The sequence below is a fragment of the Musa acuminata genome, chromosome BXJ3-1 (assembly GCF_036884655.1).
Source record: "Musa acuminata AAA Group cultivar baxijiao chromosome BXJ3-1, Cavendish_Baxijiao_AAA, whole genome shotgun sequence".
Classification (NCBI taxonomy): Eukaryota; Viridiplantae; Streptophyta; class Magnoliopsida; order Zingiberales; family Musaceae; genus Musa; species Musa acuminata.
Window position 1 is genome coordinate 38,681,172 of NC_088349.1, and position 10,421 is coordinate 38,691,592.

Genomic DNA, 10,421 nt, shown 5'->3' on the forward strand with positions numbered 1-10,421 from the left:
GAAGAGAATGGAAGATAATAGTTGTCAAATCCTCACCAACGGTGATCAGTGCTACTGAGAGTAGATTGTCCGCCTCATTTCCCAACGAAATGCCAATCGAAAGCGGAAGTGATGCGAACCTACTTGGATGTGACAACTAAGTGAAAGAAGAGTCAATGAGCAGATTTTGTGGAGGAAGGACCCAAAACTTCAGAAGTTTGCGAGGCGATGCTCGTTAAAGCTCCAACAAGCATCCACCCAGTTCAAGCAGCATGGGGAAATTTTGAGAGACTGGCGCACTAAGGATGGTCTTTTCCTTCATTTGGTGGATCCGCAGGAATCAACGAGGATCAATACAACTCAGCCAACCCCACACCAGAGTCAGAGTCATTGGCGAGTTGAAGCAGCATGGCGGATCAAAGGTTCGACTACTCAGAAACAGCAGCGTAGAGCAGCTGGGAGCCAGGAGGCGCATTGCAGCTGGAGCGGAAGATTGAAGACTTAGCAAAGGTGAAGAGTTGCAGTGTTCACAAAGGCTTCGACGAGGACGTCGAAGGGATAAGTGGGGGAGAATGTAACGGACAAACTTCTAAACAAGATGTTGGATGTAATGCTTATGTCTGTCCGTTGTCTTTTGGCATGTTCATGCCTTGTACAGAATGTAAAGGGGCGGCCGAAGGCTTAATAGTCCCATTTTAGTTGGGTTGGTGGCCTCTTTAGGCTTGTAAATAAAGGTTGTGTCATGTGGACACGTTCGAGAGCTTTTCGGTCTGTAATGGACCATTTTACCCTTTGTTGTGCCACTATTCAGAGCTTGTAAAGTCTGTTTGTAATTTGCATTGTCTATGAAGTGTTTTTCGGACATGTTTGCTTGTGGATCCCGATTGAGGCGTTCTCTTTAACCCGTTCTCTCTTTTGTTGGCCCTAAGGGACAATGGGAGGCTTCGGGGAGGCTGACCTTTGCGGACGGACGCGCGAGGGTGCCGCACGCCTTAGGCAAAACCAGCTAAGGTCGTGACACTATGGCGCGTCACCACGTGAGAGCAGCAGCCGCAGGTGCTGTTGCCCTTTCGGCTACTACTGCAAGCTGCCTGCCTGCACGCAGATGGCAGTGCTACCATCTGCGATGGCAGCGAGGGTAGCAACAACTGCTGCCCTTTTCGCTTTTGCATCAACGATTTTGACGTCAAAAGCTTCTCCAAAACACAACACACGCAGTTTAAAACCAATCTATCGCACGAACAACCTGGCTCTGATACCACTATTGGGAAAATCTTTGGGGGTGACATCACATGCGCATCGGAAGAACAAGAAAAACAAAATCCCTGATTCCCAAAGAGATGTTCGTCGTCGTGCAAAGATTGTTGCGAAAAATCCATGAAACTGAAAAACTGCGTATAGAATAGATTGTGTTACCTAGGGAGATCATATATCCCCGTTTCCTTGCAGATCCTTAGGAGAGGGTGAAGGAGGTCAAGCAACCTCTCTATCTAGCGGTGATCCACACAGCAGGGCTGCAATGATGCTCCTCAAAACTCCAGGCCTACTCTGAGGTGGAGAGGGGAAGGATAATAGGAGAGGCAAGCAAAGACTCTAGCCTATGAGGCTCTGAATCCCTCATATTTATAGAGGTCCCCTGTCAAACCCTAATGGATCCTCGCCTAGTGGGTATTGGATCTGCATCCAATAACCCAAGCCTTTTAGATTAGTGGATCTCTATCCAATAATCTCTCATGGGCTCTTATTGGATCTCGTCCATGGGATCCAATAATTTAGGGGCTTATTGGATATCTAATAAGACAAGGGTTCCGTCGGATATCTCATATCCAAACCTCTACTCATCACAATGCCTACCATATGTATGTAACCCTCTAGGCCTAATATCGAGCTGGCCGTGAGTCATACCTGTCAGAACTCCTTCTAACTTAGTGAATTATTATCTCTGTAATAATTTACTTGATTCATCGACTACGGACGTACTAGGCCACTACGCCATAGTCCCCAGACAATATAGGGGAATCCAATCCATTGGACCTGTCTGTCCTTAATTACCGTGTACCTATAGTCCCTCATCCATCTAATATCCCAGAGACCATATATTGAGCATGGTGCTATCAGACCCATATGGTTTCTACTCGAGTCTTGCTCTATCGGATTCTTCTAGAGAAATCTTTCTCTCTCAACCCGAATGACCCTAGCTAGGGATTTGTTTGAGTAAGAACACATGGGATATTCCTCTCATGACGTCGAGAGTGGATGATCCTCTATTGACACTCAATAGCCCTCGTAAGGTCGACTACGACTCCCAATGACTAGCTGTACTAGATCTGAGACAGCCAAACCTATAAGTCTGGTATCAAAGAGTGGAGCCCACATACAGGACATCCTTGGTATCTCAAGTCTAAGGACCAGATATACCACTAGGACTACGGAATCGCTGTCTGACAATAAGGCATCATCAACCATCCAGCATTCCGTAAGTGGATCAATCAGTGAACTCATTCTCCAATGAGCACCTGTATTGTATCCTTAGTTTCCCTACACAAGCAGCTATGAGACCCGCTGTATCCATTATATAGACAGGTATATAACACACTAGTTTGTCCGGTTATCACGATGTCCAACTCGAGTAACCTATGACCGGGATTATTTAGGATATGTATTTAAAGGTGAATCAATCTCATTTTCGTGATCTTATCGCGATCTGATTCCCATTACACAAATCCAAGGGCATCACAATATATATATGCATATATGCAATAGTTATAAAGTGATATATGCCAAAATATAATAAGCAAAAAAGATTCTGTATCAAGTCACACGTACCATCACTCACGTGATTGGCTTGCTGGGCACCTATGACTAGCACCTAATATACAAGTTCCAACTTTATGTAGGTCCAACAGAGTATCTCATCCTTCTAAGAGATATGTGGGAAATATTAGAGGAGAGGATATTGAGGATATTGATCCTTAGACCTACGAGGAGGCTATTATGAGTATAGACTTTGGGAAGTGGCAAGAAGCCATGAATTCTGAGATGGATTCTATGTACTCCAATAAGGTTTGGAACCTAGTTGATGCGTCCGAAGGTATTGTACCCATCGGTTGCAAGTGGATCTTTAAGAAAAAGATCGGAGTGGATGGAAAGGTAGAGACCTATAAAGCAAGGCTAGTGGCTAAGGGGTATCGTCAAAGGCAAGGTGTTGACTATGACGAAACCTTCTTACCCGTAGCAATGCTAAAATCAATCCGAATTCTATTGGCTATTGCAGCACACTATAATTATGAGATCTGACAAATGGATGTGAAAATCGCATTCCTCAATGGGAACCTTGAGAAGGAGGTGTATATGATACATCCCGAGAGATTCATGTCCAAGGACTGCCCAGATAAGGTATGCAGGTTGCTTAAATCTATTTATGGACTAAAGCATGCTTCCCGAAGTTGGAACATAAGATTTGATGAGGCAATAAGATCTTATGACTTCGTTAAGAACGAAGATGAGCCTTGTGTGTACAGGAAGGTAAGTGGGAGCGCTATCGCATTTTTTGTATTATATGTGGATGACATCCTAATTATTAGGAATAATGTAGGAATGTTATCCAAAGGAAAGGCTTGGTTATCTAGATACTTCTCCATGAAGGACTTAGGGAAAGCATCCTATATCTTGGGGATTTAGATTTATAAAGATAGATCCAAGATGGTGCTTGGCTTGTCTAAGTCCAAGTACATAGAAACCATTGTCAAAAGGTTTGACATGAAAAATTTCAAGAGAGGTCTCATATCGATAAGACATGGGATATTGCTTTTTAGGAGTATGTCCCCAAAGACTCTTGAAGAAAGGGCGAACATGGATATGATACCTTATGCCTCAGCGATAGGGTCTATCATGTATGTCATGCTATGTACTAGGCCTGATATAGCGCATGTTCTAAGTGTCACGAGCTGGTATCAGGTGGATCCAGGCTTTGAGCACTGAAAAGCAGTAAAGTGTATCCTTAAGTACTTGAGAAGGACTAAGGATCTTTTACTAGTATATGGAGGTAGTAGCCTCAAGGTTGAAGGCTATACAGACTTAAGTTTTTAGTCTGATGTTGATGATAGTAAGTCGAATTTGGGGTATGTGTACACCTTGAATGGAGGAGCAATGTGCTGGAAGAGTTCCAAGCAAGATACTACTGTTGACTCGACCTCAGAGGTGGAGTACATTTTTGCAGCAGAGTCAGCAAAGGAGGGAGTCTAGATGAAGAAATTCATTACAGATCTAGGAGTTGCGCCAAGTGGCGAGGAGCTGATTCTTTATATTGCGACAACTATGAGGCGATTACTCAAATAAGGGTAGCCGGGTCTCATCAGAAGTATTCTGAGGAGGTTCCAACTTATTAGAGAGATCATGACTTGAGGAGATGTTGTAGTGAAAAAAGTTCCATCCGAAGATAATATTGCAGATCCATTGACAAAGCCATTATCTCAGATTGTCTTTGAGCATCATAAGGGTTTGATGGGGATCAGACACATAGGTGATTGGCATTAGGTCAAGTGGGAGATTGCTAGTCATAGGTGACTAGTAAGCCAATCATGTGAGTGATGACACGTGTGACTTTACACGAAATCTTTTTACTTATTATATTTTGGCATTTATCACTTTATATTGACTATTGCATATATTCATGTATATATTGTGATGTCCTTGGATCTATGCAATGGGAATCGGATCATGATGAGATCACAATAATGAGACTGATTCACCTTTAAACACAGATCCTAAATAGTCCCAGTCATAGATTACTCGATAGGGACATCGAGATAACCGGACAGACTGGTGTGTTGTATACTCATCCATATGATGGATGCAATTGGTCTCATAGTTGCTCGTGTGGGGACACTAGGGATACACCACATGTGCTCATTGGAGAATCAGTTCACTGATTGATCTACTTACGGAATGCTGGATGGTTGATGATGCCTTATTGTCAGAAAGCGATTTTGTAGTCCTAGTGGTGTATCTGATCCTTAGACTTGAGACACCAAGGATATCCTATATGAGTGCTCCATTCTTTGATACCGGACTTATAGGTTTGGATGTCTCAGATCTAGTACAATTGGTTATTGGGAGTGACAGTCGATCTTACGAGGGCTATTGAGTGTCGATAGAGGATCATCTACTCTCGACATCATGAGAGGAATATCTCATATGTTCTTGTTCAGACAAATCCCTAGCCAGGGTCATTCGGATTGAGAGAGAAAGAGTTCTCCGGGAGAATCCGATTAGAGCGAGACTCGAGTAGAAACCGTATGGGTCTCACAGCACCATTCCCGATATATAGTCTCTGGGATATTAGATGGATGAGGGACTATAGGTATATGGTAATTGAGGACAGACAGGTCCAATGGATTGGATTGCCCTATATCGTTTGGGGACTACGACATAATAGCCTAGTACGTCCGTAGTTGATGAGCCGAGTGAATTATTATGGAGATAATAATTCACTGAGCCAGAAGGAGTTCTAACAGGTATGACTAATGACCAGCTCGATATTGTGCCTAGAGGGTCACATACATATGGTAGGCGTTACGATAAGTAAAGGTTCGGATTTGAGATATCCGCCGGAGCCCCTATCTTATTGGATATCCAATAAGCCCCTAAATTATTGGATCCTATGGATGAGATCTAATAAAAGCCCATAAGAGATTATTGGATAGAGATCTACTAATCTAAGAGACTTGGATAATTGGATGCAGATCCAATACCCAGTAGAGAAGAATCCATTAGGGTTTGATAGGGGACATCTATAAATAGGAGGGATTCAGTGGTTCATAGGCTAGAGGCTTTACTTGCCTCTCCTATTCTCCTTCTCCTCTCCACCTCAGAGTAGGCTTGGAGTTTTGAGGAGCGTTGTTATAGTCCTACTGTGTGGATCATCGCTAGTGATGAGGACGCTTGACCTCCTTCACCCTCTCTTAGAGATTTACAAGGAAACAGAGATATACGATCTCTTTAGGTAAAATAATATATTCTATACGCAATTTGTTTCATGGATTTTTGGGAAATTGAGGATTTTATTTTCTTGTTCTTCCGTTGCGCATGTGATGTCACCCCCAAGATTTCCCAACACAAGTTGCTGCTTAAAGGCTACAGAAAATATTCATATATTGCTTATCAAAAGAGGAGAAATATATGGCTATTTATAGGGCTTCTAAACCCTAACTCCTAACAGGACTCATACTCAAAAGTCCTACTTCTAACCAACTCATAATATGACTCCTACTCAAGACTCCTATTCCTTTATAACTCATAATTCTTTTCTAAGAAATAACATCTTAACCCTAGCCGGCCTTTTACCTCTTTAATAGGGGTCAACTTAGGTAGGTTTTATATGGATGCCCCTCTCTATTAAGACTCTCCTAGCTAGAGTCCTAACAAACCTGTTCTCTTCAAATCAGACTTGTCCTCGAGGTCGAGATTCCATGAACTCTAAGAATTTGATCTTGAAGTCGTCATAGTTCTCCCAAGTGGCACCTTCTGCTGGTAAGTTCACCCACTGTATTAGCGCTTCAGTAGTGGGTCATCATTGTTGGGTCACGATCTGTCGATCAATAATGACACTTGACTAGGTTTGGAGTTCTCCTTGAGTAGTCATATTTGGTGGATAGCTTTGGGTTATCTCCAAGCACCTGTTCACCACTTCTGTCTAGCCATTTATTTATGGGTGATATGTCGTACTCCTTTTTAATTTAGTGCCATGCATCTAGAACAACTTTGTCCAAAATTTGCTCGTGAAGATGTAAGTAGACTTTAGCACAAGCACAATGTGTCCCTTATAGCACAATTCTTTTGAGTCCCAACTATAATGAGCCACGGAGCTTAGTGCTTCCTCTAATTTTTTATGATCTTACTAGTCTCTGGATCTTCTTGTCATTCTATCTTAATATCCTTAAGGAAGTCACTAGTCAAAAGTGAAATGACTGAAAATTCAGCTTGCTTGGGTAGTTGCGAAAGCGTATCTACAACATCATTCTCTTTCACCTTTTTGTAAGTTATTTCATAATCATATCCAAGAAGTTTTATTATCTGTTTTTGTCACTCAATGGAAGATATCTTCTACTCCAAGAAATGTTTTAGGCTTTTATGGTCAGCTTTAATTTGAAAGTGTCGCTCGATCAAGTACGGTCTCCACTTGGCCACCGCATGCACAATCGCGAGCATCTCCTTGTCGTAAATAAGTATCTTGAAATGGGAAGGAGATAACACCTTACTGGTATAAGTGAGGGGGCGGCCATCTTGCATTAGTGCAGCACCAATTCTGACTCTGAAGGCATCAGCTTCAATAACAAAAGTCTTGTCGAAGTCAGGCGCTATCGTCATTGCGGCTTTAAGTTCGTTAAAGGTGGTGGTGGCTTTGTCCAACTATTGGAAAACATCTTTTTTTAGCAAGGAAGTAAGTGGTGCACTGATCTTTCCATAGTTTTTCATAAACTTACGGTAGTAGCCTGTTAAACCCAGAAAGCTATGTAGTAATTTTATGTTCCTCGGGATCAGCCAGTTCTGCATTGCTTCAATTATGGAGGGGTCCACCACCACACCTTCTTCTGATATGATATGCCCAAGATATTCCACCTTCTGTTGAATAAAGCAAAAATTCGTAGTGGTCGTTATGTGTTTGAAAGGTGTTTTCGGTATGTCTTCTTCGCACACTCGTATTTGATGACACCCAGATCGAAGGTCCAGCTTCATAAAGATTCGTGCTCCCTTTCATCTAACAATTCATCTATTACTAGAATAGGGTATTTGTCCTTGACAGTGATGTCATTTAAAGCTCAGTAGTCGATGCACATCTGCCAAGTTCCATCATTCTTGCATACAAGTAGCACCGATGAGGAATAGGGGCTGCAACTTGGCCGAACCACCCCTATTTCAAGCATCTCCTTTACGATCTTTTCAATTTCATCCTTCTGGAGGTGAGGATATTAGTATGACCGAGTGTTCACTAGTGGCTTGCTTCAAAGGATTGGAATCCGATGATCATGTTGTCGCGTAGGAGGAAGATCGCGCGGCTCAGCAAAAATGTCAATAAATTCAGCAAGTAGTTAGGCAAGATTTTGATCTTCAATTTCTTTTTTTTCACCTCTGGTTGCTGCTAGAGATGTATAAAAAGCCACCATTTATCTTGTGCAAAACTTTCTTTATTCATTGGGTCAAAACGGTGGTTATGTTGCTTCCGCGCTTTCCGCGTAGGATGATCTGTTTGTCTTTATAGTAGAATTTCATAATTAATTTGAAGAAGTTCCAAGAGACATCACCTAGCATCGTTAGCCATTCTATGTCAATTGGTAGGAGGAAGAAGTCGGTGATAATTTCTTGGTCTTACAGTAATAGTTTCACCTGCGGATATCTTTGGTCGCACTTTAGGATTCTTTCATTAGTGACCTTTACGTCGAACTTATTGCAACCTTCGATGTGGAGCACCATCTAAGCAGCAAGCTTACTATTTAGGAAGTTATTAGTGCTGCCTGTGTCAATGAAAACAGTAATCAATTGTTGTTTAAGAAGGCCTCCAACTTTTATCGTTTGCGGGTTTGAGTAGCCGGCTAATGCATGTACCATAACGTCGATCGGTTGTGGCTCTTCTTTCACATCTTCTTCTTCATGTTCAAGGCTCTCTTCTGGATGTTCAATGACCTCTTCTTCTACTAGTTTAATAATAAAAAGTCTCCCTTTTCTACAACGATGCTCGTGGCTCCACGGCTCATCGTAGTGTCAACATAACCCCTTCGCAGATCGCTCCTGAAGCTCTTCTCTTGTCAACCTTTTTAGTGCAGGGACTTAGTTGATAGTAGGGGGGGGCTGAGGGCTGCAGTATTGCTGGTAGAGGAGTGACCCTAGTCCTCCGGGCTTCATGGTTCAATTGCTCCTCTTGAAATCATGCAAAAGAGATGGCTACCATAAGCATGTATGGTTGTCGCGCTTTAACTTCTCCCCGGATCTCTGGCTTCAAGCCCTCAATGAAGATCCCCAATAGCTATTTTTCAGACCAATTATGAGTTTGATTAGATAACCTTTCAAACCTGGTTTGGTACTCCTGAATGGTGGAGGTTTGTCGGATCTTTGCTAGTTGTCCGTTAGTGTTCTCATAATCAGTTGGTCCGAAGCGAATCAGCAGTCCTTCTTTGAATTATTGCCATGAGAGAACTACATGAGTGTGTTCAAACTAGTCAAACCACTGTATGACATCCCCTTCAAGATGTATAGTTGCAATTTCCACCATAGATGCGTCCGTGGTTTTGTGGTACCGAAAATATCGCTCCGCTTGTGATATCTAACCAATCGGGTCTCCTTCTTCCCATCTAGGGAAGTCCACCCTTATGTGTGGATAGTTAAGATCAATCATAGAGCCTCCCCTTCCTTAGAAGTCATCTCTTTGGGCTTGGTACAATTGGGCAGAGCTCTCTCCTTGATGTGATTTCTTCGGGCTTGGTGGTCGGCCCAATCTGAGTTCGGTAAAGAGCATCTAAATCTTATCCTATATTCGTACCTCAAAGGCTTCGAATTTAGCATTGATTGTCTTCTCATATGCCATAGTATATACTTCCAAATCTATGATGTTAAGATCTCTCTTTTGTTGTCGGGTTAAAGGCACGTATAGGTTGAGAGAAGTGATGATCGAAAGGGTTGGTGGATTGGTGCATGTAGGCTACGGTTTAGGCTTGTTTTTGTGGTTGTGATGATAGTGGATGAAGGTTAGGAAAAAAATTTTAGATCTATGGTAGATGACAGCAAAGGTTTGATAGAAATAAGTAGAAGTTGCTGTAGTTATGTGTTGTCTTGTAAGAGCAGAATTGTCGTCGAAGAAATAATGGTTTCTCGATGAAATTTCTAGAAAAAACCAAGAAATTTAAGGAGAGAATTGACAGCAAAATCTCAGTTTATATGACAACAAGGATGACCAGTTTAATAAAAAAAAATTTAGTAGTATAATAGCAAGGAAATTAGTGCAAGTTACGATAGCAGAATTCTCGTCGAAAAATTTTAACGGTTTACGATGAACATTTATAGCAACACAAGAACGTTTTTAGAGATGAATTCCTTAATAGATCAATCTTAGATGGAAGCCAAGATGATCTAGGAAGTGTATAAGAAATTTCATTCAAAAAGGATTGTAAATAGATCGGTTAAGGCAAGAATATGCGGTTGTAATTTTTTGTAGCACAGATTTTCAAGTGTAGTAGATTAGACGTAAAAGATCAGTGGTTTATATTGAGAATTTTTTGACAAAGCCAAAGGGAAATCCGCTTTAAGGAAGTGTTAAAGTTATCATAAAAATTTTGTAGAGATTTGGATAGAAAAAATGCAGTAGCAAGATCAAACAAATTGTGCTATACGGTTGGAATTCTGCAATGTATCTTTCGTCGTAGAGATGAAAACTTTCCGACGAAAAGTTT